The sequence below is a fragment of the Phyllobates terribilis genome, unplaced genomic scaffold, assembly GCF_046119375.1.
Source record: "Phyllobates terribilis strain yellow unplaced genomic scaffold, ASM4611937v1 Scaffold_7__3_contigs__length_470593459, whole genome shotgun sequence".
In the NCBI taxonomy this organism is placed as follows: Eukaryota; Metazoa; Chordata; class Amphibia; order Anura; family Dendrobatidae; genus Phyllobates; species Phyllobates terribilis.
The window spans coordinates 264,668,264-264,695,666 of record NW_027362767.1 but is presented as its reverse complement, the minus strand read 5'-3'; positions in this window follow the sequence as shown (position 1 = coordinate 264,695,666).

The following is a 27,403-nucleotide window of genomic DNA, read 5'->3' as shown; positions in this document are numbered from 1 at the left end:
CTGAAGATGGCGTCCGATGGCGGGAAGCAGCTGCGGATGGCGGGAAGACGGCAGAAGACGGTCCAAGATGGCGTCTGATGGCGGGAATCGGGTCCGGATGGCGGGAAACGACTCCGGACGGCGGGAAACTTCGCCACAGGTAAGTTACAAAAGTCTTTTTCAGGCACGCAGTACCCGGTGGTTGCGGGCACGAAATCCTGCCGACTACGCCAAAGCTGACTCGCCCCCTGAGCCGTGGGGCACTCGGATCCGGGCAATAGGGAACGATGGGAGTAGTAGTGGCAACCCGGTTCCGTGGCTCAGGGTGGTCAGGCCAGTGGTAGTCCGTTATGTGCTGATGTTTATGTCTGACTACGCCACCCGTGGATTGCGGTTATTAGGAACCGCCGCTGCATGCAGACTGCTGGGGCTGATGAGGTGTGCAGCTAGGGTAGTGTGACTCCCCACGGGAAGAGTGCGGCCCCAGGGCAGTATAGTGGATGGTGGGAGTGATGGTAGTGAGAGTCCCAGTGCTGGTAGTGCTGGAGGAGCAAGGAGCACACAGACAACAGGTTGCAGTCCAGGGTCTTTACTAGAACAGGTAAACTGACCCACAAACAGTCCCGGCTAGGAGGGGACCTGGATGTCTGAGAGCAACGGGGAAATTGGCCCTGGTCAGGGTGAGGGTGTAGGCCTACCGTGCTTTCTACGCTCCTTCTGGCTATCTCCTCCTGATAGGGTAACAGCCCACGTTTCCGAGCTTTCCGTGTATTCTCGCCTGTATGGCCTGCGACGTGGGTTCCTTTCTGCTCCCAGCCTTGTACGGCTTTACTGGTCCCTTCGGTCGTGGCAGGGCCTCCAGGCTTCTTAGGCCAAGGAATATACAGTCTGGTTCTCTGCTGGGGGATGTGGAATCCTTCCAGCCTCTGACACCAAAGTCTGGTAGATTAAGTCTGTTATCTGCCAAGACAGGCTCTCTTCGCCTCTTGTCTCTGGCTTGTGGCTCTCCTCCTGCCACACTTCCTCTTAGGTTACAATGCAACTGTCTGTCCCTGCTCTACTGAGACACGTCTCAGTCCTGAGACAGGTCATCTGGTTCTCCCTAACCCTGCCCCCAGTACCAGCTTTTATAGGGGCAGCCAGCTCCCCCTACTGGCCTGAGACAGGAGGCATTGCATGCTAATGTTCCCCTGACTAGAGAACCTCCCCCTTGCTCTCAGACACAGCTTTAATTACACTTGTGGCATCCAGGTCAGGGTGACACACATGCCCCTTAGGTTGCTCACCAGTTCCTGGATTCTGGATCTTCCGTCCTCAGTTCTCAGGGTTGGTGGCGAAGGTTGTGTCCTCCCTTTGGGCCTTCCCTGCCTAGCGATACCGATCAGCTCTGGGCCGCAAGCTCCGGCTACATCAGCCTGCTCCGGATCCTGCATTCTTTCGGTCGCTCTTTTAGAGGCTTCGCTCGACTCATTGTCTCACCTTGTTGCGTCTTCGTGACTCGTTACCCATGAATGACGTTGTCTCTTCCAGCTTTTGAGGCCCATCATGGTTCCGCCTCTTCCAGGGTGGCGCTCCTTCCGGCTCACCTGCCCATTCCTTGGGAGTCTCCGCTCATTCTCCCTTGACTTGCTGCAACGGGCAGGGCTTCTTTTTCTTTCGCCGCGCCCACTGGGTGGACGGATTTCCCTGCCTTTGCACTTCTTTTACATCCACGATGGGAGGGTCTGTCTTGCCATTTTCATCCTACAATCATTCCAACCAGAGATATGAGTGTTCGTTTGATATGCCAAGAGCAGTAATCATAATTGAGCTGCTGTCTGGTTACGCTCTGGCACTTTACAGGAAATAGTGTCTCAGTAATCTGTCGGGTGTGGGGTGCATCACACTCACTTGCCTCCAGGCCTCCATTCTCTGGAGCCACCGCACACAATTCAGGGGACACCAAGTTTATTCCATTAAACTAACGTTTACTAGTCAGCTCATGTTCATCAAGTGGTAACATGTGGTATAGGACACAGTACTTCATATTCCTTACTTTCTTAGCATAACACATCTTCAGCCCTACCATTCGTTCCTCTTTGAGCATCCCTTCGCCCACTGGCGCTCTTAGCCCCAGGGATCTGTAAGAACCAAAAGAAAGAAAAACCCCGCTGCCATTCTCCTGCACGCGGTTGCATAGCGGCGGGTTTGCCATCGGCTGGGGCTTCCCACATGCCAGCACTACTAATCTGACTCACTCCGCACTGCACCTCCTTACTGCAGTTCCTACAATCACAGCGGATCCGGACTAATCCTTGTTGCAGTGACTGTTTGGAGTCCTTCTCCTCCTGTCTCAGTTAATAATAATGCTGTTTTATTGGGACTTTGAATAGGAGAGCTCTTGGACTGAATAGCTATCCTACATATCTGTATAGCGGGTGGGGAGCATTTTTATTGGTATATGGTCTCCCATGCTGGTATGTGCTGCACCCCTCCTGGTATTTGCGCCGCCCCCATCCTGTCTCCACCATCCTATCCTGGTATTCATGGCACCCCTCACCTCCAATCCTGGTATGCATGGCACCCCTCATCCCCTAATCCTGGTATGCATGGCACCCGTCATCCCCAATCCTGGAATGCATGGCACCCCTCACCCCCAATCCTGGAATGCATGGCACCCCTCATCCCCTAATCCTGGAATGCATGGAACCCCTAATCCTGGTATGCATGGCACCCCTCATCCCCAATCCTGGTGTAGAATCTGCTGAGTTTTGGGGTGCCAGTTAATATTAATTAACAAGATCTATTGGATCTTTAAAAGGGGATTTATTACAAATAGGATATTTACAATAACATACATAAGGGAAACCTAACTAAAGGACAAGGGAACAATGTAAGGGAAAGGGTAAAAGGAGAGGATGGTAGAAGATGGGAAGAGGGAAGAAGCAGAAGAAGAATAATAAGAAGAATACTAATGCCTAACTAGTTTGATGTGCTACCTTTATATCAGTTACACAGTCAGACATGGCCCACACATTGCCCATCCCTGTAACACCTCCAAATAATGGTACCATCCAATCAGGTCACAGTCTTTGAAGTTCTCCAGAAACATGCACATGGCTGCTGATGCAGACACTCTTCTGAAGGTAGCGCTCTTAGGTTTAGAATGGGTAAGAGTATCAGAGGTCATACATAATTGCAGTGGTCTTCATCTTCCTGCTGATGGCGTCTGGTATATAGCCAAAAGGTCTTTGTATCAAGTGGCCCGAGGACAGGTTCAACTGGATTTTGCTTGGAGATAAGAGGTCAACTTGAAGAACAATGGTTTGTAATCCAAACACCACAGGGGTTATGTACCTTTGAAGAGGCCAGACAAGATGTCCATCTCCCATGTAGGTGCTCTCTTTACTCTATCACTAGAACAAAAGGCACCACACCACAGGACACACAATGTCTTCCTGCCTCACAGGTTTTATGACTCCACAGCCCATGGTCAATCTCTTTGATGTCGTCCTTTGATGAACTTTAGTGCTATACAGGGTTTGTGGATCAAATTGTGAGTTCAGTCATTCATATTACACGTACGATAGATATTGTCCATGTTGGGTTCCAACACCTGGTATGCATTGCACCCCTCATCCCCTAATCCTGGTATGCATGGTCTCCTCACCCCCAATCTTTGTATGCATGGTCCCCTCACCCCCCAATCCTGGTATGTGTGGCCCCCTGATCCCTTTCACGCTGTACACACATACAAAAAAATAAACACTTATACTCACCTTTCTTCCCTGTGCTCCAGCGCTGTGGTGTCCTGTTCTGCCGGAGGCCGGGGGAGGAGTTAAGCGCCGGAGCACTGCGCTGTCCGGCGCCATTTTGCTGAAGACACACTGCAAATGTGTCTTCAGTGAAATGGTGCCGGATAGCGCTATGCGCATGCGCCGATCCGACGCCTCACTCCTGTCCCGGTCTCCGGCGAAGAGAGGCGCCGCGGCAACGCTCCTCCCGGTCAGGTAAGTATCTAAGTATGGCGCCGGAGATCGCGGTATGCGTTCAGTGCCTACGCATACTGCGATCTCCAGCGCCATACACACTCCTCTTACCTGTAACGGCTGGATGCGTGATTCTGTCTGGAGCCAGACTGCGCGTCGCGCATGTGCAGTCTATAAAGGCTTCAGACAGAGACACGCATCCCTGGTTATAATATAGATTATTAGTGCTTCATGTACACCATACTGGTTGGTTAGTTATATATGTTTTTTTCTCCCTCTATATCCACCAATTTATTGATAGTAGCACAACCAGTCTGGTAGTAGACCTTTACAAGGTCTGGGTATTATGGGTACTGAGCCTATGGTATACATTTGTACAGCTGGTATTCAGCTTTCTAATTTGTTTGTATATAGAGTCTGATAAGAGTGATGAGACAAGCCCTAAAGGGTCCACCGCAATAGAGTTTTTGTTTCACTTTTTAATAAATTTTTGCCTAGTTCCGGACCCCATGGGCTATGCTCTACAGGTATATATTACCGTAGCATCAAAGTGCAGTGGTATATTCATTTATGCTTATATCTGGTGTTTATTTTCAATCCAGAACAGGAAGCTGTTTCTGCAGATTTCATCTTTTGCAATGAACAGGGTGCAATTTGCCACAAAAACTTTTTCAGATAAAAATTGCAATCCATTTGAACTTACGCTGTCCAAAACATTGTGTATTAAAAAAATTAAATAATTGCTATCATGTTATCATTTAGCATAAAGCAATTTGGGCAATTAATTAATAAAATATAATTAACACCACATTAAGGAAAAGGACAATGTAACCGCCTTGAATCATAAAAAATGATCATAATTTAGTACATGTTGTGACTGTGAGACTGCAGGGCAGGATATGAAGCTATACGCACCCAGTCAATAGAAAAAAACAGACTATCCTCATCTAGGTCTTAACTACACTGTATATTTGTGCTATGAGTGTATTTCCGTTGCCTTTCTATTTTTATAGTGCTTATCCGTTTTTCTCTCCGTGGCTGTTTGTTGGTGGAGTTGGAGTCTGAAGGGGCTTACTGCAGTCAGACGGAGGCTCCTGTGGTGTGGGGATGATGACTTCTGACAGTGTCTCTGTTCTTCGATGTTGTCCATATGGTGGGTGCCTAGAGGACTGACAAGTGTAGTGAGATTGACAATGCTTCTCAACATATATACAATGGATATCCATCTGATTGCTGACAGACTTTTTTACCAAGAAGATATCATGGACGGATGTGACTGCAAATATGGGGGGATTGTTTGGGGGGGAGGGAGAAGAGGAGGGAAGGGAGTGATCTTACTATATCATAATTATAGGATGCTTATGATCCACTTGTAATTGTGTATTGTCTATTGATTATTCCTATTTGGAGCAAATGTATTTAGATATATACTCATTAGGACTATAGCATCTATGGCGTTTTACCATGGATGCTCTGATGTGGAATTTATTCGCATCATGTTGTATCGTATTCTTCTTTTCACGTCTGGTTTTCCTTTCCCCCCTCTTTTCTCCTCTCTCCCCCTGTTGTTTCTGTGTATGTCTGTTTTTTGAAGTGTAGCTCTCTAGTGGAGTTGTATGTAACGCGCCCCCTGGGCCGAGTGTACATGTGCGTGGGTTACCCGGAGCCGGGTCTCTGGGGATTGTAGTCTCCGTGGCGGCGACCCGGTCCCGTGGCTCAGGGTGGTCAAACCAGTGGCGGTCTTTTATAAGTTTTAAGTTAATTGTCCGACTACGCTACCCGTGGATCGTGATCAAGGTGTACCGCCGCTGCGAGGCAGACCGCTGAGGCTGGTGTTGTGTGCGCAGCAGAGAATGGGATAACTCCCCACGGGAGGAGTATAGCCTCAGGGCAATAAGTGTGGATGATGGGAGTGATGGTGCACGGGCGTCCCAGCACTAGTAGTGCTGTATGCGGTGAGAAAGCACAGAGACAAGGTGTTGCAGTTCAGGTTCTTTACTCACAGTTCTCATCCAGGTCACTTGTGCACAGATAGGACTGCCTGAGCCGTGCTGCATCCACCAGGCAGGGGGCTCGATCAACCCCCCAGGCAACTCCGGAGTGTGGCACAGGACTCCCCTCTATCCTTTCGTCAGCCGTGCCCCACCAGTGACACTACTTCTGTCCAGCTGCCACGGGTCTTCTCCTGGGAGGACTGGGTGTCCACTTCCCTGACCCTATGTGGTGTGCCTTTCTAGTAGGTGTAGTGAGGGGTCGCACCATTAAATGGTCACGACCGCCGGTTCTTGGTTAAGGATTAGTCGCCTCTACCAACTTGGGATCCGGTACCCTGTTCTGCCAACCCGTCACCCGCAATCTCCTGGGTCCTTAGGGTTCCTTCTGCCTTCGTGTCTCTGGGCCCTTCTACAATTTGGGGTACTTCTCTTTCTTTGCTGTTCCTTTCTGTTTCTGTTCCTTTCTGTTCCTTTCTTCTGGCTCCGGCCTTCACCCTAGGCCTGCCTCGTGGAGCTGGGCCCAGACTGAGCCACAGCTGCCTGTCAGCCCTCTCTCCCCCTGTTGTTTCTGTGTATGTCTGTTTTTTGAAGTGTAGCTCTCTAGTGGAGTTGTATGTAACGCGCCCCCTGGGCCGAGTGTACATGTGCGTGGGTTACCCGGAGCCGGGTCTCTGGGGATTGTAGTCTCCGTGGCGGCGACCCGGTCCCGTGGCTCAGGGTGGTCAAACCAGTGGTGGTCTTTTATAAGTTTTAAGTTAATTGTCCGACTACGCTACCCGTGGATCGTGATCAAGGTGTACCGCCGCTGCGAGGCAGACCGCTGAGGCTGGTGTTGTGTGCGCAGCAGAGAATGGGATAACTCCCCACGGGAGGAGTATAGCCTCAGGGCAATAAGTGTGGATGATGGGAGTGATGGTGCACGGGCGTCCCAGCACTAGTAGTGCTGTATGCGGTGAGAAAGCACAGAGACAAGGTGTTGCAGTTCAGGTTCTTTACTCACAGTTCTCATCCAGGTCACTTGTGCACAGATAGGACTGCCCGAGCCGTGCTGCATCCACCAGGCAGGGGGCTCGATCAACCCCCCAGGCAACTCCGGAGTGTGGCACAGGACTCCCCTCTATCCTTTCGTCAGCCGTGCCCCACCAGTGACACTACTTCTGTCCAGCTGCCACGGGTCTTCTCCTGGGAGGACTGGGTGTCCACTTCCCTGACCCTATGTGGTGTGCCTTTCTAGTAGGTGTAGTGAGGGGTCGCACCATTAAATGGTCACGACCGCCGGTTCTTGGTTAAGGATTAGTCGCCTCTACCAACTTGGGATCCGGTACCCTGTTCTGCCAACCCGTCACCCGCAATCTCCTGGGTCCTTAGGGTTCCTTCTGCCTTCGTGTCTCTGGGCCCTTCTACAATTTGGGGTACTTCTCTTTCTTTGCTGTTCCTTTCTGTTTCTGTTCCTTTCTGTTCCTTTCTTCTGGCTCCGGCCTTCACCCTAGGCCTGCCTCGTGGAGCTGGGCCCAGACTGAGCCACAGCTGCCTGTCAGCCCTCTCTGGCTGAACTCCTCTTCTCTTCTCCTCCTGACTGAACTGACTCAGAACTAAGATGGTGCCCACCTTATATACCTCCCTCTCTGTGTATGAGCCCAGGTGACTTGCAACCAATGGGCTCCTACCTATGCCCAGAGACCGTCCCCTCCTGCTCCTACATCACTGGGTTTTCCTCCCCCCTCCCCACTCCAGCCAGGGACATGATCTGTCGTGCCTGCATTACTGTACTAATGGGAGCACCGTTGAGCTGTCGCCCGGAAATGGGGTGTGTGTGATGCATGCAGCTAACCGAGCCCTGGTCCACACTCTATCCTTACCCAGGAGTGGAATATCACACCTCTGGTTGAGGTGCAATACCCCTGTAGCGGCCGAACCCTCGGGGCGCTACATATGCAGTTTATGGGTACGTGTGTCGGTGGTGGCAGGTTGGTATCTGCGGCGCATGTAGTTGAAGTGCGGTATATACGTGTGACGCGCCCCCTGGGCCGTGAGGTACTCGGTGCCGGGCCGGTCGGTGCAGGGGATGTCACAGTGGCAGTGACCCAGTCCGTGACCCAGGGCAGTCAATAACAGGGGATTTATAGTTTTTATAGTGTAATGTTCATGACACCACCTATGGTATGTGGCTACATGGAGCTGCCACTACGATGCAGATCCCTTGGAGCTGATGGTGACGCAGCAGAGCTGGTTCAGCTCTCCACAGGTAGAGCTATGCTCCAGGGCAAGTAATAGTGATGTTATGAGGTAGATGTTGTTGATGCTGTGTAGTGCAGGGGATGGCGCAGATAATAATTCCAGGACACAGAGGGGTGCAGTCTTCAAGGTTTACTCACAGTTGTTGAACTCCAGGTTACCAGCGCCAGTGTGTAACCTCCCACGTCGTCCTGCGTTCACCAAGGAAGGGGTTCAGCAATCTCTCAAGTAACTCAGGAGTTTTTATACCCTAGAAAGCATGACCATAAAAATGGGTATTTTCAAAAAAGAGTTGTTATACCGAAAATGCCTGTAACATAAAAATAAATGAACAACTGGAAATGACAAACAACTATATTCCTGAGGAATACCTAGAGTTTCAAAATTCTAACTAAAGTAATCTAGCAGAAAATAGAAAACAATTAACAGGGCGGGCCTGCGAGGCCCCAGGTATGCGTTCTAGGGTTAAACGGGACCCCGTTCTATGTGCCTTCCTTGGTTGTCTTCCTGCGCTGGCTCTCACCCTCCTGCCCTGTGCCTCACAATCAGTGTCCCAAGCCGGTAGCCTCGGATCTTGTCGGGCGACCTGCAGTCCCCTGGAGCCTCTGTGGCCACCTTTTCGGCTATGTAATTGTGGTTGGCAGCTACACCTTGCAAGTACAGCAGCCTCCGGTTTCTAGCTGAGCCTTGTAGTTCTCCACTAGTTTAGGGGCCGGTCCCCTCTGCGGCCTGATCCCTCTACGTTCCTGCAGATTCAGGTGCACGGGTGACATCCGCACTCCCCGTGCCCCTAGGATCCCTTCTGTTCCTCTTGGAGCCTTCCCTGCTCTCTTCCTCTTCAGCCTTCCCTCCTGGGCCTCTCACTCCAGGCCCGCTCCTCCTGAGCAGAGCTCTTGCAGAGCTCCTGCTCCTCTCACGGTCCTCCTCTGACTGAACACCCTCTCTCAAGATGGCTCCCCTTTTTATACTACTGCTGAAGTGCTCCCCTGTCTCTCTTCCTCCACCCACACCCACTACATGGTTCCGCCCTCCAGCTAGGGACCAGGGACTGTGCTTTCCCTTAGGAGCAATCTCACCCTACCCTCTGAAGTGGAGTGTAATGGATGCAAGTGGGTGGGTCCCGGGCAGAACTCAATCCTTACCTGAGCGTAAGATACCACACCTCTGGGTGAGATGCAGTACCTCTGTGGCGACAAAACCCTCAGGGGCGCCACACGTGCGCGCTTACTTTTGCGGCGTGCCTGGGATGCGTACCAGTCTGTGGCATGCTGACACCTGTGGTGCGCATGACGCTGGTGCCCTGTGCGCACGTCTACCATCACTCCGATGCACACATCCGGGGGGTGTCCCTGTGGGCGGTTCTCTGGTGACGCGGTCTGGATCATGCCCCGTTGGGTGGGGTTTGTCCGGACCGTGTCATCGGACCGCCTCCCTTGACGAAACCTCCGGATGCGCCCCTCGGGGCGAGTGGGCTGACATGCACGGCCATGGACACCAGCCTCAAAATATGAGGGTGACATGAGGGAGACATCCCCCTGTCTCCCTCCTTCTCTTTCTGTCCACCCTCCACTATTTATGATAAGGACGCTGTATTTGCTCTGTATGGTGGAGGGGGAGTATAGATGAATAAACATTAGTGTTGAGCGAACATGCTCGACACTGCTCGGTACTCGCCCGAGCATCACGCTACTCGGGATGTTCGGCGAGCACCGAGCATTTGCGGGTTACTCGGGTGGGAGCTCTGGTCTCCACCCTGCATGTTTGGCGCTCTATACAGAGCCAGTGAGCATGCAGGGATTGCCAGCCAGTCACTGTAATGCCGCAGCCATGTTGGTTGTGGGCATTACATTGATTGGCTGGCCGCACAGCGTCACCTTGAGTATTTAAAACCGGGCGCCGCCATCTTGGACACAGTCGCTCCGGATCAGCTAGTGTCGGGAAAGCGCTGTTGAGCTAGGGAGAGATTTATACTGTGAAATAGTTAGTGTAGAGCTGTAAAGGCTGCCAGATCAAACAAACAGTCCTCCTCAGGACTAATATTCATCCCAAATATCAGGCAGGCAGGCTGTATATGAGACGCAGTGGTTATACCAGCAAACGCTGCATTACAGTCCTGTGTGCTCCTGTTGCTGAAATTTCTGGACTTAGCTCCAGGTCCTGGGGGGCCAGGAAAAATCCTTTTTTTTTCATCTAAATCATCTTTTTTTTCCTCTTTCACACTGAACAAATATCGGTCTTATTAACCTTTTGGTGCCCCCCCCCCCCAAAAAAAAAGTGTGTCTGTGACAGTTCAGACACAAATATATCTGTTTAAAATAGTCTGGTGTAGGACAGAGAAACAGAAGTGTGGTTTTGCAGTTCCACGGTTCAAACCTCTGTATTATCCACTTTTGGGCCATTTTTACCTAAAAAAAAACGTTTGAGTGTGTCGCTCACTGTTCAGCCGCAAATATATATATTTAAAAAAGTCTGGTATACACCAGTAAATTATAACTGTGGTTTTGCTGTTCCACGGTAAAAAAATCTCTATTATCCTGCTTTTGGCATTTTTTGCCATAAAAAAAAACTGTAATAGTGTCTCCCTGATTGTTCAGACACAAATATATCTGTTTAAAATAGTCTGGTGTAGGCCAGAGAAACAGAAGTGTGGTTTTGCAGTTCCACGGTTCAAACCTCTGTATTATCCACTTTTGGGCCATTTGTACCTAAAAAAAAACAGCTTGAGCGTGTCGCTCACTGTTCAGCCACGAATATATATATTTAAAAAAGTCTGGTATACACCAGTAAACTATAACTGTGGTTTTGCTGTTCCACAGTAAAAAACTCTATTATCCTGCTTTTGGCATTTTTTGCCGTAAAAAAAGTGTAATAGTGTCTCCCTGATTGTTCAGACACAAATATATCTGTTTAAAAACAGTCTGGTGTAGGCCAGAGAAACAGAAGTGTGGTTTTGCAGTTCCACGGTTCAAACCTCTGTATTATCCACTTTTGGGCCATTTGTACCTAAAAAAAAACAGCTTGAGCGTGTCGCTCACTGTTCAGCCACGAATATATATATTTAAAAAAGTCTGGTATACACCAGTAAACTATAACTGTGGTTTTGCTGTTCCACAGTAAAAAACTCTATTATCCTGCTTTTGGCATTTTTTGCCGTAAAAAAAGTGTAATAGTGTCTCCCTGATTGTTCAGACACAAATATATCTGTTTAAAAACAGTCTGGTGTAGGCCAGAGAAACAGAAGTGTGGTTTTGCAGTTCCACGGTTCAAACCTCTGTATTATCCACTTTTGGGCCATTTTTACCTAAAAAATAAAACAGTTTGAGTGTGTCGCTCACTGTTCAGCTGCAAATATATATATTTAAAAAAGTCTGGTATACACCAGTAAATTATAACTGTGGTTTTGCTGTTCCACGGTAAAAAATCTCTATTATCCTGCTTTGGGCATTTTTTGCCGTAAAAAAAAACCTGTAATAGTGTCTCCCTGATTGTTCAGTCACAAATATATCTGTTTAAAATAGTCTGGTGTAGGCCAGAGAAACAGAAGTGTGGTTTTGCAGTTCCACAGTTCAAACCTCTGTATTATCCACTTTTGGGCAATTTGGACCTACAAAAAAACAGTTTGAGTGTGTCGCTCACTGTTCAGCTGCAAATATATATATTTAAAAAAGTCTGGTATACACCAGTAAATTATAACTGTGGTTTTGCTGTTCCACGGTAAAAAATCTCTATTATCCTGCTTTGGGCATTTTTTGCCGTAAAAAAAACCTGTAATAGTGTCTCCCTGATTGTTCAGACACAAATATATCTGTTTAAAATAGTCTGGTGTAGGCCAGAGAAACAGAAGTGTGGTTTTGCAGTTCCACGGTTCAAACCTCTGTATTATCCACTTTTGGGCCATTTGTACCTGAAAAAAAAACAGTTTGAGTGTGTCGCTCACTGTTCAGCTGCAAATATATATATTTAATAAAGTCTGGTATACACCAGTAAATTATAACTGTGGTTTTGCTGTTCCACGGTAAAAAATCTCTGTATTATCCTGCTTTTGGCATTTTTAGCCATAAAGAAAAACAGTAATAGTGTCACCTGATTGTTCAGACACCAATATATCTGTTTAAAAGAGTCTGGTATACACCAGTAAATTATAACTGTGGTTTTGCCGTTCCACGTTAAAAAATCTCTATTATCCAGCTTTTGGTATTTTTTCCATAAAGAAAAACAGTAATAGTGTCTCCTGATTGTTCAGACACAAATATATCTGTTGAAAATAGTCTGGTGAAGGCCAGAGAAATAGAAGTGTGGTTTTGCAGTTCCACTTTTCAAACCTCTGTATTATCCACTTTTGGGCCATTTCTACCGAAAAAAACCCAGTTTGAGTGTGTCGCTCACTGTTCAGCCGCAAATATATCTATTTAAAATTGTCTGGTATACAGCAGTAGACAATAACTGTGCTTTTGCCAATCCACGGTAAAAAATCTCTATTATTCAGCTTTTTGTATTTTTTCCGTAAAGAAAAACAGTAATAGTTTCTCCCTGATTGTTCAGATTGTTTAAAAGAGTCGGGTGTAGGCCAGAGAAATAGAACTGTGGTTTTCCTCTTCCATGCTTCTAATCTACTTTTTATTACCCTTTTTCCATTTATAGTGCGAGTGTAAGCTATTTTACTTCCTTTACAATGGGCAAGGCGCGTGGCAAGGGACGTGGAACTGGACGTTCTGGTGATGGTGCGTGTAGAGGACGGGGCCGTGGCCAAGGTGAAAATGTGCCACAACCAACAGCCACATCTTCTCACTCCCACTTCTTGACCGAATTACTAGGGAAGCACAGAACAACACCAGTATTGCGAACTGATCAGTGTGAACAGGTTATTAATTGGATAGTAGATAATACTTCCAGTTACCTGGGCACCACCACCTCCGGTCTGTCTTTCACACGGTCAAATCTTAGTAGCCGTGAGTTTCGACCGCATACTCCTCCTCACCCTGATGCTCCTTCCTCCCACCATGCCGAGTGTCGTCAGACAGCAACTGATCCCACACTTGGACAATCTGAAGAGCTTTTCACTGGTCCATTTCCAGATTTGTGCCCCTCGCCTGCTCCGCTTGAAGTGGTGGAAGAGGATATCCCATGTAGCGATGCCAAAATATTTGAACAGCCACGGCCACAGGAAGTCGACGCTGGCAATTTGTCACAAGAGGTGGACGATGACGAGACACAATTGCCAGGAAGTGAGGAGGAGGATCTTGGTGCGCAAGTGGAAGAGGAGGAAGTGGTGGATGATCTAGTAACTGACCCAATGTGGCAGGAGGACATGCAGAGCGATGCCATCAGCACACAGGGTGAGGGAGGCAGAGTACCCCAACAGGCAGGAAGAAGCAGTGTGGTGGCCGCACACAGAAGGCAGGCAACAGTTCCCCGTAACACCAACACGAGGGACTTTGCCAGTACAACCTGTAGGTCTTCCAGAGTCTGGAATTTTTTTAAAGACTCTGCTGATAACCCCAAAAAGGCCATTTGTACCACCTGCCATGCCAGCATCAGCAGGGGTGACAAAACTACCAGTCTGACCACCACCAGCATGATCAGGCACATGGCAGCAAAGCACCCGACTTTGTGGGACGTACCCCAGGGTCCGCTGTTGTGCGTGCAATAGAACGCCCTGTTGTGTGTGCAAGGCAATCCCCTGTCCATACTGCATGCAAAGATGCCCCCTCCTCTCAGTCTTCACTTGTTATGGCAGTTTCAAAAGAAACAGCATCAACGTCCACATCCATGTCCCACCGCTGCATTCAATTGTCCATATCCCAGACCTTTGAGCAAAAGCGGAAATTCGCAGCTAACGCCCCACAGGCCACAGTCCTAAATTCGCACATTTCACGACTGCTTGCGTTGGAAATGCTGCCTTTTAGGCTGGTGGAGACGGAATCCTTCCGCAAACTTATGGCGGTGGCCGTCCCTCGGTACTCGGTCCCCAGCCGACACTATTTTGCTCGGTGTGCCATCCCCGCACTACACAAGCACGTGTCCCAAAACATCTGCCGTGCCCTCAACAATGCAGTTACTGGGAGAGTCCACCTGACAACGGACACGTGGACAAGTGCTTGTGGCCAGGGACGGTACATCTCCCTGACGGCACACTAGGTAAGTGTTATGCACACGCCCGGACTGACTGGCGTGTGCGGGTGTTGTGGTTCCACTGGACCATGGACCGGAGAGTGCCTGGAGGGGCGTGACTAAGTATCTGGCCGATCCGACCAAGGTGGCACGACGGCATACGACGCCAGTGCACCAGGGAGAAACCGGGCAGAGGGACCAGGTGCTACTCCAGGTCAAACTCCGGACACGGGGGTTGACCCACACTGGGATTACTGGAACAGGCAGGTTAGGCTGGCACAGACTGGTGGATGTAAGCAAACACGGCAGGTATGCAGATGGGTGGATACAGGCGAGTATGCAGGCAGGGAGGTACTGGCCGAAAGGACGGGCTGGAGCACAGAAAGGTTAAGACCCAGTACAGACTGGGTCACAGAACCGCAGATGCGGTAGACAACCACAGCAGAGAGGGAACGCCCGAAGCGGTGGGCAAGAACAGAGCAGGACGGGGCTGCAGGAGCAGCGGGCACAAGCAGGGCAGGACAGGACTGCCGGAGCAGCGGGCAGAAGCAGGGCAGGACAGGACTGCCGGAGCAGCGGGCAGAAGCAGGGCAGGACAGGACTGCCGGAGCAGCGGGCAGAAGCAGGGCAGGACAGGACTGCCGGAGCAGCGGGCAGAAGCAGGGCAGGACAGGACTGCCGGAGCAGTGAGCAAAAGGGTCAGAGCGGAGCAAGGCTGCCGGAGCAGTGAGCAAAAGGGTCAGAGCGGAGCAAGGCTGCCGGAGCAGTGAGCAAGGAGTCAGAGCAGGACGGACAGGGCTCTGTTCACACGGAACAGACAGGAAGGGAAAGGCAGAGCCAGATACCCACAGGGTATTTGCAGTGAAGTAGCAAGTGGACCACAAACTCACAAACGGGAGTACAGAGACAACAAGCAGGAGTTAGGTACGAGTTCAGACTCTGCAGAAAAAGGAAGGGAACGGACATAGAGGCAAAACAGGTAAAGGATAGGAGAGAGTTCAGACTGGAACTGAGTGTATGGAGGAGACCGACACTGCAGCGGAATACAGGAGCGGGTCTGGGAATACGGCCCCCAGAGAGGCAGGATGAACAGGCAAGGAGCGTGTTCAGACAGGACAGACAAGATACAGGAGCGGGTCTAGGTAATCGGCCCCTAGAAGGCAGGAGGAACAGGCTAGGAGCGTGTTCAGACAGGACAGACAAGATACCGGAGCGGGTCTAGGTAATCGGCCCCTAGAAGGCGGGAGGAACAGGCTAGGAGCGTGTTCAGACAGGACAGACAAGATACCGGAGCGGGTCTAGATAATCGGCCCCTAGAAGGCGGGAGGAACAGGCTAGGAGCGTGTTCAGACAGGCCTGGAAATACAGCCTCCAGGATAGGCAGACAAGAGAACACAGACAGGACTCAGTTCAGACACGGGAACTGATACCGCAAGGCAGGAGACATAGACAGGACTCAGTTCAGACACGGGAACTGAAACCGCAAGGCAGGAGACAGACAGGACTCAGTTCAGACACGGGAACAGATACCGCAAAGCAGGAGACAAAGAACGGGACCTGGCACCTTCAGAGTGCAAGCACACACTGAAAGAAACACTATGCTCAGGCAGGGATAGATGGGAGCAGCTGAGCTATATACCAGGTGACAGACAGCAATAGGCTGAGGACGCACAAGGGGTGTGACCCACAGCAGGTACAAAAAGCAGGAAGTGATCGGGCGCCGCCCTTAAGCAGCAGAAGCAGACACAAACAGACAGCATGGAGGGAAGCCAGAGAGACATTCTGGACTGGAGATCAAGTGCGCGCTCTTGCACAGTGGGAGATGGACCACCATGCAAGGACGCCGCCAGGTATGTTACAGTACCCCCCCCCCTTACGCCCCCTCTTCTTCAGGCCTGCCAGAATCTTCCGCAGGGAATTCGAGGACCAGTCGTTCACTTCAAGGAGATCACTTCCACTGTCCACAGGAAAAACTGATCTCATCTGGTTAGCTAGGATGCTACCTCCTATCCAGCCATCCTCAGCAACAGACGAAACGGGTGGAGTACCAGGAACAGCACACAAGGAAGTCTCTCTCCACATATTTTCAGGTGGCACCCCAGAGGGTACAGGAGACAACTGGAAGTCCTTCACCGGGTTGGAGGGGGACAGAGACTTGAGGGTAATCTCTGCTTCGAGATACATCTTGTCAAGCTCACAGGAAGAAATAGACGGGTTATCAGGTACATAATGAGAAAAAGTCACTGTCTCTTTGTTATCTGGTGGTACCCCGGAGGATTCAGGAAACAACTGGAGGTCCCCCGCCGGGTCAGAAGAGTGCAGAGGCTCAGAGAAAACATCTGCTTCAGAGTACACTAGGTCGGACTCACTGGACGAAGCAGGCGAGGTATCGGGTACCGAGTATAGGAAAGTCTCTGTCCATTCACCACCAGGTGGCACCCCGAAGGGTTCTGGAGACAACTGGCGGTCCTCCGCCTGGTCAGAGGGGTGTAGAGACTCACGGGTAACCTCTGCTTCAGAGTACACTAGGTCGGACTCACTGGACGAAGCAAGCGAGGTATCAGATCCAGGATATAGAAAAGTCTCTGTCCATTCACCACCAGGTGGCACCCAGAAGGGTTCTGGAGACAACTGGAGGTCCTCCGCCTGGTCGGAGGGGTGTAGAGACTCGGGAGTAACCTCTGCTTCGGAGTACACTAGGTTGGACTCACTGGACGAAGCGAGCGAGGTATCAGGTACAGAGTATAGGAGAGTCTCTGTCCTTTCGCTACCAGGTAGCACCCCGAAGGGTTCAGGAGACAACTGGAGGTCCTCCGCCTGGTCGGAGGGGTGTAGAGACTTGGGGGTAACTACCACTTTGGGGTACCCTTTGTCAGGCTCACAGGACGAAGCGGACAAAGTATTGAGTACCGGGTGTAGAGAAGTCTCTCTCCATTTGTCATCGAGTGGTATCCCGGAGGATTCAGGAGGCAACAGGGGGTCCTCCACCAGGTAGCAGAGGTGCACAGACTCTGAGGTAACCACAGCTTTGGAGCATCCTTGGACATGCACACCGGTAAAAGTGGGTGAAGCATCTGATGCCGGGTGCAGGAAGTTCTCCTGTGTGGAGTCTGGATGGGCAGAAGTCTCTTCGGGCAGGAGAACTGGTGCACTACCCACGCACATTACCCGTTGGGGCTTCTCCAGGATACAGGGAGATGAAGCTTCAGTAGGGACTTCAAGGTTGGGGTCAGGAGGTCTCAGGGAGGACAGACCCTGGCGTGACGGCTTGCCTCTACGTCTAGCACGTCTGGACTGCCTCTTGAGGTTGGGAGAAGTATTCCGGAAAGCGTAGTCACCCTGTGAGGATTCTGGGTGGGCAGTAGTCTCATTGGGCTGGAGGACTATTGCGCTACCCACACACATTACCCGTCGGGGCTGCTCCGGGATATTGGGAAGTGAAGCTTCAGCAGGGGCTTCAGGGTTAGGGTCCTCGAAGACCATACGAAAGGCCACCAGGAAGGCCTGCAGGTCAAGGACGACAGGATCCCATGCTTCACATAGGGGGGTGACCCATTTCAAGGCATCACCCGCTAGGTAGTCAATCATAAAGGCCACTTTAGCCCAATCTGAAGGAAAATAGAGAGGGTAGGCCTTAAAGTGTAGCATGCATTGCTCCACAAATGCACGACACTGTCTTGGATCCCCATAGTAACGTGGCGGATCCGCAGGAACGAGAGCTGATAGATCCATCTGGACGGTGCGTAATTCGCCTGGAACTCAGCTAAGGAAAAAAAAAATTATTTATTTATTTTAATGCATGTATTCGCTGGAAAACTTCTCAGAGAGCGAAGGCCGTGGGGCTCAACGGCAACCATGGCCTGAGCATGCTGTTATGCACACGCCCGGACTGACTGGCGTGTGCGGGTGTTGTGGTTCCACTGGACCATGGACCGGAGAGTGCCTGGAGGGGCGTGACTAAGTATCTGGCCGATCCGACCAAGGTGGCACGACGGCATACGACGCCAGTGCACCAGGGAGAAACCGGGCAGAGGGACCAGGTGCTACTCCAGGTCAAACTCCGGACACGGGGGTTGACCCACACTGGGATTACTGGAACAGGCAGGTTAGGCTGGCACAGACTGGTGGATGTAAGCAAACACGGCAGGTATGCAGATGGGTGGATACAGGCGAGTATGCAGGCAGGGAGGTACTGGCCGAAAGGACGGGCTGGAGCACAGAAAGGTTAAGACCCAGTACAGACTGGGTCACAGAACCGCAGATGCGGTAGACAACCACAGCAGAGAGGGAACGCCCGAAGCGGTGGGCAAGAACAGAGCAGGACGGGGCTGCAGGAGCAGCGGGCACAAGCAGGGCAGGACAGGACTGCCGGAGCAGCGGGCAGAAGCAGGGCAGGACAGGACTGCCGGAGCAGCGGGCAGAAGCAGGGCAGGACAGGACTGCCGGAGCAGCGGGCAGAAGCAGGGCAGGACAGGACTGCCGGAGCAGTGGGCAGAAGCAGGGCAGGACAGGACTGCCGGAGCAGTGAGCAAAAGGGTCAGAGCGGAGCAAGGCTGCCGGAGCAGTGAGCAAAAGGGTCAGAGCGGAGCAAGGCTGCCGGAGCAGTGAGCAAGGAGTCAGAGCAGGATGGACAGGGCTCTGTTCACACGGAACAGACAGGAAGGGAAAGGCAGAGCCAGATACCCACAGGGTATTTGCAGTGAAGTAGCAAGTGGACCACAAACTCACAAACGGGAGTACAGAGACAACAAGCAGGAGTTAGGTACGAGTTCAGACTCTGCAGAAAAAGGAAGGGAACGGACATAGAGGCAAAACAGGTAAAGGATAGGAGAGAGTTCAGACTGGAACTGAGTGTATGGAGGAGACCGACACTGCAGCGGAATACAGGAGCGGGTCTGGGAATACGGCCCCCAGAGAGGCAGGATGAACAGGCAAGGAGCGTGTTCAGACAGGACAGACAAGATACAGGAGCGGGTCTAGGTAATCGGCCCCTAGAAGGCAGGAGGAACAGGCTAGGAGCGTGTTCAGACAGGACAGACAAGATACCGGAGCGGGTCTAGGTAATCGGCCCCTAGAAGGCGGGAGGAACAGGCTAGGAGCGTGTTCAGACAGGACAGACAAGATACCGGAGCGGGTCTAGATAATCGGCCCCTAGAAGGCGGGAGGAACAGGCTAGGAGCGTGTTCAGACAGGCCTGGAAATATAGCCTCCAGGATAGGCAGACAAGAGAACACAGACAGGACTCAGTTCAGACACGGGAACTGATACCGCAAGGCAGGAGACATAGACAGGACTCAGTTCAGACACGGGAACTGAAACCGCAAGGCAGGAGACAGACAGGACTCAGTTCAGACACGGGAACAGATACCGCAAAGCAGGAGACAAAGAATGGGACCTGGCACCTTCAGAGTGCAAGCACACACTGAAAGAAACACTATGCTCAGGCAGGGATAGATGGGAGCAGCTGAGCTATATACCAGGTGACAGACAGCAATAGGCTGAGGACGCACAAGGGGTGTGACCCACAGCAGGTACAAAAAGCAGGAAGTGATCGGGCGCCGCCCTTAAGCAGCAGAAGCAGACACAAACAGACAGCATGGAGGGAAGCCAGAGAGACATTCTGGACTGGAGATCAAGTGCGCGCTCTTGCACAGTGGGAGATGGACCACCATGCAAGGACGCCGCCAGGTATGTTACAGTAAGCATAGTGGAAGCCGGGACCCAGTCGGACCTTGGGACGGAACACATCCTCCCCACACCGAGGATTGCGGGCCCTATGTCAGTCAGAGTTGCCCCCACAGTGTACAGCTCCTGCGCATCATCCTCCTCCTCCTCCTCATGTTCAGCCTCCATCTCAGATATCACCACATCAGTTACAAGCTGGAAGCACTGCAGTACTGCCTCTGCCAAGCGGCAACAGACTGTGCTGAAACTCATAAGCTTAGGTGAGAAACCTCACACTGCTTGTGAGTTGTGGACAGCTGTGAAAGAGCAGGCAGATCTGTGGCTGAGACCGCTGAACCTTCAACCTGGCATGGTCGTGTGTGACAATGGCCGTAACCTGGTGGCGGCTCTGATGCAAGGCGAGATCACACACGTACCATGCCTGGCTCATGTGCTTAACCTCGTGGTTCAGCGGTTTCTTAAATCGTACCCCGAGTGGCCAGATCTGCTCGTCAAAGTACGCCGCCTGTCAGTTCATTTTCGCAAGTCGGCTACAGCTTCCGCCGCCTTTGCTGTGTTACAGCAGCGTTTGCAGCTTCCGTCACACCGACTGGTGTGTGATGTCCCCACACGTTGGAACTCTACCCTCCACATGTTGCAAAGGATTTGTGAGCAGAAGAGAGCAGTTGTGGCGCACCAGCTGCAACAAGGCCGTCGATATTCAGGTCAGACTCCACACATAAGACCTCAGGAGTGGACCTGGATGTCTGACATACAGTATGTACCATCTTGACAAACTTTGAGGAGTCCACCAAGATGGTGAGTGGCGATGACGCCATCATTAGCGTCAGCATTCCACTTGTCTGTCTTTTGCAACGCTCTCTGCAGAGAATTAAATAGGAGGCATTGCAGCCAGAGTATGATGAGATGGATCAAGAAGCCGTAGCGGTCGATTACACACAGCCCAGCCTCATCTCATCCCAACGTGCATTGGGGGACAATGAGGGAGAGGAGGAGGAGGAAGAACAGGAGCTTGTATGATGCGCTGTAGACGGTAGTACCTGTACAACTGTCATACCGTCGGTTTAGCGTGGGTGGCCTGAGGACAGGGGGAGGAGGAGGAGGAGAGCATGGTCAGTCGTCATCTTGGTGAGGACACGCAAGTCTTGTCCGTTACCAGTCTGGCACGCATGGCTGACTTTATGTTACACTGCCTTAACCGTGACCCTCGCGTTGTCAAAATGTTGGGTGACAGTCATTACTGGTTGGTGACACTTTTAGACCCCCGCTACAAGGAGAACTTTCACTCTCTTATTCCTGAGGTGGAGAGGTGTACAAAAATGGGGCAGTACCAGAAGGCCCTTGCTGCAGAACTGTTAAAAAAATTCCCATCTGAACACGCTAGCGGCAGAGGTCACAGTTCGTTGCCCAACCAAGGCGTACATGCGAGAGAGACACAACTCCAATCCAGCAGAGGCAGGGGAACACTGTCAATGTTCTGGGACAGTTTTCTCAGACCCTCCCTTCGGACAGACCCTGAAGCGCGGGGTACTTTCACAAGGAGTGGAAAGTTTCAAAAGATGGTGAGGGAGTATCTTGCCAACCGTACCAGCGTCCTCCGTGATTCCTCTGTGCCTTTTAAATATTGGGTATCCAAGCTGGACACTTGCAATGAACTCGCTCTGTACGCCTTGGAGGTCCTGGCCTGCCCTGCCGCTAGTGTGTTATCGGAGCGTGTTTTTAGTGCCGCTGGGGGAATTATAACTGATAAGTGCACTCACCTGTCAACTGACAATGCTGACAAGCTGACCCTTATCAAAATGAACAAGGGCTGGATTGGGCCAGACTTCTCATCACCACCAAATGACAGCAGAGTAACATAAAGTCAAATCCACCGTGTTATTTCAGGAGGTGTATTCACATGCACCGCTTCACACCCACACATGGGTATATGCTTCCTCATTTCGGCTGTTTTATGTTCTTCTCCTTATCCTCAGCCTCCACCACCACTATAACACCCGGGTGACCGTGGTCCGTGTTGCCATTATTGAAAGTTCCTCCGTCCTTATTTTTGTCAGCTTTTGCTTGGAAGGCATAAGCAAAGACTGTGGGAGACCCACTCCCCAATAATGGGAATAATATTTTTAAGATGCTGTACTGTATGGCTTTTGTAAGGGGCATTAAAACCGTCTTGTTAAGCTACTGCGACCTCCACGTCTCTGCCGAGGGGCATTAAAACGGTCTTGTTAAGCTACTGGAACCTCCACCACTTTTCCAAGGGGCATTAAAACCATCTTGTTAAGCTACTGGGACCTCCACCACTTTTCCAAGGGGCATTAAAACTGTCTTGTTAAGCTACTGCGACCTCCACGTCTCTTCCGAGGGGCATTAAAACCGTCTTGTTAAGCTACTGGGACCTCCACGTCTCTTACGAGGGGCATTAAAACCATCTTGTTAAGCTATTGTGACCTCCACCACTTTTCCAAGGGGCATTAAAACCGTCTTGTTAAGCTACTGTGATCTCCACCACTTTTCCAAGGGGCATTAAAACCATCTTGTTAAGCTACTGTGACCTCCACCACTTTTCCAAGGGGCATTAAAACCGTCTTGTTAAGCTACTGCGACCTCCACGTCTCTTCCGAGGGGCATTAAAACCGTCTTGTTAAGCTACTGCGACCTCCACATCTCTTCCAAGGGGCATTAAAACCATCTCGTTAAGCTACTGTGACCTCCACCACTTTTCCAAGGGGCATTAAAACCATCTTGTTAAGCTACTGTGACCTCCACCACTTTTACAAAGGGCGTTAAAACCGTCTTGTTAAGCTACTGCGACCTCCACGTCTCTTCCGAGAGGCATTAAAACCATCTTGTTAAGCTACTGGGACCTCCACGTCTCTTCTGAGGGGCATTAAAACCGTCTTGTTAAGCTACTGTGACCTCCACCACTTTTCCAAGGGGCATTAAAACCATCTTGTTAAGCTACTGTGACCTCCACCACTTTTCCAAGGGGCATTAAAACAGTCTTGTTAAGCTACTGAGACCTCCACGTCTCTTCCGAGGGGCATTAAAACCGTCTTGTTAAGCTACTGGGACCTCCACGTCTCTTCCGAGGGGCATTAAAACCGTCTTGTTAAGCTACTGCGACCTCCACGTCTCTTCCGAGGGGCATTAAAACCGTCTTGTTAAGCTACTATGACCTCCACCACTTTTCCAAGGGGCATTAAAACCGTCTTGTTAAGCTACTGTGACCTCCACCACTTTTCCAAGGGGCATTAAAACCGTCTTGTTAAGCTACTGCAACCTCCACGTCTCTTCCGAGGGGCATTAAAGCTGTCTTGTTAACCTACTGGGACCTCCACGTCTCTTCCGAGGGGCATTAAAACTGTCTTGTTAAGCTACTGTGACCTCCACCACTTTTCCAAGGGGCATTAAAACCGTCTTGTTAAGCTACTGCGACCTCCACGTCTCTTCCGAGGGGCATTAAAACCGTCTTGTTAAGCTACTGTGACCTCCACGTCTCTTCCGAGGGGCATTAAAACCATCTTGTTAAGCTACTGTGACCTCCACCACTTTTCCAAGGGGCATTAAAACCATCTTGTTAAGCTACTGTGACCTCCACCACTTTTACAAAGGGCATTAAAACCGTCTTGTTAAGCTACTGCGACCTCCACGTCTCTTCCGAGAGGCATTAAAACCATCTTGTTAAGCTACCGGGACCTCCACGTCTCTTCCGAGGGGCATTAAAACCGTCTTGTTAAGCTACTGTGACCTCCACCACTTTTCCAAGGGGCATTAAAACCATCTTGTTAAGCTACTATGACCTCCACCACTTTTCCAAGGGGCATTAAAACCGTCTTGTTAAGCTACTGTGACCTCCACCACTTTTCCAAGGGGCATTAAAACCGTCTTGTTAAGCTACTGCAACCTCCACGTCTCTTCCGAGGGGCATTAAAACTGTCTTGTTAACCTACTGGGACCTCCACGTCTCTTCCGAGGGGCATTAAAACTGTCTTGTTAAGCTACTGTGACCTCCACCACTTTTCCAAGGGGTCATTAAAACCGTCTTGTTAAGCTGCTGCGACCTCCACATTTCTTCCGAGGGGCATTAAAACCGTCTTGTTAAGCTACTGGGACCTCCACGTCTCTTCCGAGGGGCATTAAAACCGTCTTGTTAAGCTACTGTGACCTCCACCACTTTTCCAAGGGGCATTAAAACCATCTTGTTAAGCTACTGCTACCTCCACATCTTTTCCAAGGGGCATTAAAACAGTCTTGTTAAGCTACTGCGACCTCCACGACTCTTCCAACGGGCATTGTATTTCCTCCTAATTTTAGTCAGCTTTTGCTTTTTAATGCAAAGGCGAACACTAAGGGAGACCCACTCCCCAATAATGGGTAGAAGGTTTTTAGTACGCTGTAATCCACGTCTGTTTCAAGGGGCATTGCAGTTCCTCATAATTTTTGGAAAGCCTTCCATTCACTGCTTAGGCCAACAGTGCACAGGAGGCCCAGTTGCTATAAATGGAAAAAATGGTTTAGTTAAGGCCCTCTGACCTCCATGTCACTTCCAAGGGGCATTGGAGTGCCTCGAAATTTTTGGTAGGCATTGCACTCACTGTATGCCCTATAACTGTGTAGCCGAACCGCTCCTTTTGGTACAGAAACATATCCTACAAGATATGTATGGTTGTCTGGCCTGATATTGATGTGAATGGTCCCTGTTCCTCCTGTTCTTTCTCCTTTGCCACCACCTCATCCATCATTTATCACTTGAAGCTTTGTTTTAACGGGAGTCATAGAACTGGGAAAGTAGCAGGAAAACATCCAGCAATCCTTGGAGGAGGTAGGATATGCGCCAAAATGCTGACCACCTCAGGCCTAGCCGCTACTACATACATGCGCTTGCATTCCAAGAAAACAAAGCAGATGCTAACTTCTATCATCATCATGCTCCTCACCTTGGCACTCTCAACTCCCCTGATGGAGAAGCCAGGGCCCACCAGAGGAGTCTGGTTCTTTGATGGGCTCATCCAATGCTGCCCTAAAGCAGGCCAGGCTAAGAAAAGTGTGTGGGAAGGTAACAGGAGAAATCGGGGCGGCTGGGGACGGTTTATGGACACCCGGCCGCCCCCGGGTGGCTGGGGACTGAGTATGGACACCTGGCTGCCCCCTGCCGGCTGGGGACCGAGCGTGGGGACTCAGTATGGATACCTCGCTGCCGAAGCAGCCATGAGCTAGTGGCCAGCTTCAGCCTCCTCCAAACTAAAAGACCCCATTTCAAGTGAAAGCTAGCAGTATGGTATTGCAGCCTGCGGGTGGGTGGGTGGGTGGTTGGTTGGCTGCATATTTGCGCTTGCATTGCAAGGAATGGGGGAGGTACAATTGAACACTGCCCTGGGACAAGGACTTGCACAGGGATAGTTGCAAGTTTGCATCTTCTGATGCGGCAAGGATCACTTCTGATGGGCACACTTTTAGGCAGTGACCTGGGTGTCAGAGATGCTTCCAGGGGTCTTCCCTATGCTGTTCTCATGTCTTTTCAGCATTGTATGCATGTGTCACACAGCACATGGCCAGATAAGGTTGTAAAATGTTAAAATGACATTTCCCGGTGAATGCATTTGTCACGGTTGAAAGTAATGCAAAAGTGCAAAAACGCATAAAAAATGCTACTTGTGAACATAGTCCAAGGGGTGGAGGAGTATTTTTTTTTTGGTTATTTTTTTTACCTTATACACAAGTCTTTACCCTGGAAAGGAAGTTCCTTAACATATTTCTCAGGAAAACAGTTTCAGTTTCGTTTTTGAACGTTTTATTGTGAGTCCGTAAAAGTGGCTTAATACCTCTCACCACGTTGTTGACAGCAGTGACCTGGGGGTCAGAAATGCTTCCTGGGGCGATTCCCATGCTGTCCCCATGTCATTTGAGCACTGTCACATTTTGGGCACTTGTTAGGCTTTTAAAAGACTGCCGGGGGGGCCGCCGCAAAAATGCTCGGGTCTCCCATAGACTAACATTGGGCTTGTTGCTCGGGTCAAGCACCCGAGTATCATGGTGAGCTCGGCCCGAGCTTCGAGCGCCCGTGCATTTTAGTGCTCACTCAACACTAATAAACATACAATGGAAGACGTTGTGATGCGGTTGGGAGTGGGTGCCTCCCCCTCCACTTGAGGTTCCCTCCCCTTATGCTTTTGTCTTTTCCCTCTTCTGGGACTCAATCCAAAGTGTGGCCATACCCCAGAAGAAGGCTAAGCAAACCAAAACGTACGTAGGGGGTGTTTGGTGAGTTGGGTGTGGGGTGTGTTGGGTGTTTGGCGTAGGTGTGTGTGTGTGTCTGTGTGTGTGTGTCCCTCTAACCAAAAAATTCCTCTGTGGTATGGGGTGATTACTATGTCTTTCTGAATGATGGACTACTTCATCCCCTCTAATTTGATGTGGGGAATTAATGCAAAGAATTTTGCATTTATGAAAATAGCCAATAGTGTATGCAATAGACCTGTGTCAGTAAGTTTCATATGGGTTATGGTGCCACCTGGTGGTTGTTCCCATTTTTTAAATGAGGTGTGTTTTTAAACTTGTTTTTCAATAAAGGCTGGTGGTTTATAAGAAATTTATCTCTGGGTACTATGTGTTATTGTAAAATATGGTTGGTTCTAAGGTACATTTATTTCTCTATCTGATATTTTAATTTAGTATATGTTGTGAGACTGCAGGGCAGAATATGAACCTCTACGAACCCAGTCAGTAAAAAAAACACAAAACTAGTTTGTCCAAATAATTTAATAATCTTTTTTTAACCCCTTAATGATCGAGCCACTTTGTACCTTAATGACCAGGCCTCATTTTTTAAATCTGACCACTGTCACTTTATATAGTAATAACTCTGGAACTCTTCAACGGGACCCAGTGATTCTGAGACTGTTTTCTCGTCACATATTGTGCTTCATTTTTTATTTTTTATTAGGGCTAATAAGAAAAATGGACCTCTCTGTTTTTTGTGCAATTTCTCCTAAGTACGCCAATACCCTACATGAAATTGGGAACTTCTTTTGAGGCACAGTGCAAAGCTCAGAAGGAAAGGAGCGCCATATTATAGTGCAGTTTTTACTGTTATGGTTTGCAGTTGCCATGACCCACTGGAAGAGTCCCTGAGGTGCCAGAACAGGAGAATCCCCCCGTAAGTGACCCTATTTTACAAACTACACCTCTCAATGAATTTATCTAAGGGTGCAGTGATCATATTGACCCTATGGGTGTGTCATAGAATTGTATACCATTGGGCGATGAAGAAAAAATAATTACATTTTTACCACAAAAAAATTTGATTTAGCCCCAGATTTTACATTTTCACATGGGGAAATGGGGAAAAATGTCACCAAAATTTTTCACAAAATGTCTGCTGAACGTGGCAGTACTGCTTAGCCACACGGTGAGACTTGGGAGGAACGGAGT